Below are 887 nucleotides of genomic sequence, written 5' to 3' on the forward strand. Positions count from 1 at the left end.
TTCCTATGGGCAATTTGTCATTTTCATTAGTAAAATATGTCGCCATGGTAACGCCAATTGCCAATAAAATAGCACACATCTCGGAGCCGGGCCGGTCGTTTGGATATAACTTTTGTGGGGGTCCACTTTGCGATTTGGGCCGCATTAAAGTTAAAAAAGATACGCTTTTCAGGTGCAGAATAATAAGTGGGCCGTCACCAACTAGTTCCTGGAGTTGGTGAAATATTGCGCCTTTGTTCGCAAATTACTTTGCCATGGTAACTTGAAATGCCAATAAAAGTAATAGCACACATCACGGGGCCGAGCCGGTCGTTTTGATATAACTTTTGCGGGGGTAGACGCTGTGGTTCGGGCCGCGTTAACGGAGATAGAAATGTAGACTCACTTCCGAGGTGTAGGATAATAGGTGCCTGCCATGCACGGCAGTCCCCAATGAAAACTATTCAATTTTAACAATTCATTTAAGGAAATGAGGTCAATTTGTCCTCTAATTGCCTAAGCCTATAGCAGCGTAACAAGCCAAATCTAGCTATAGGATTTATGAAAAGGAAAGTCTTAAGCCCAGTCTGTAAACTGGACAAAGTGTCAGCCTCACGGACAGAAACTGGAAGTTGGTTCCACAAGAGAGGAGCCTGAGAACTGAAAGATCTTCCTCCCATTCCGCTCTTGGAAACTAAAGGAACTGCGAGTAAGCCTGCAGTCTAAGAGCAAAGTGCTCTGTTAGGAAAATACGGAACAGTAAGACCTCGAATATAAGATGGAGCTAGGTTGTTGAGGGCTTTGTAGGTTAGAAGTAAGATTTTGAATTAAATTCTGGATTTGACAGAGAGCCAGTGGAGAGAAGCTAAAACTGGAGCGATATGATCTCTCCTACTAACTCCAGTTAA

This window comes from Nematolebias whitei, chromosome 1 (genome assembly GCF_014905685.2).
Source record: "Nematolebias whitei isolate Nwh7 chromosome 1, NemWhi1, whole genome shotgun sequence".
Taxonomy (NCBI): Eukaryota; Metazoa; Chordata; class Actinopteri; order Cyprinodontiformes; family Rivulidae; genus Nematolebias; species Nematolebias whitei.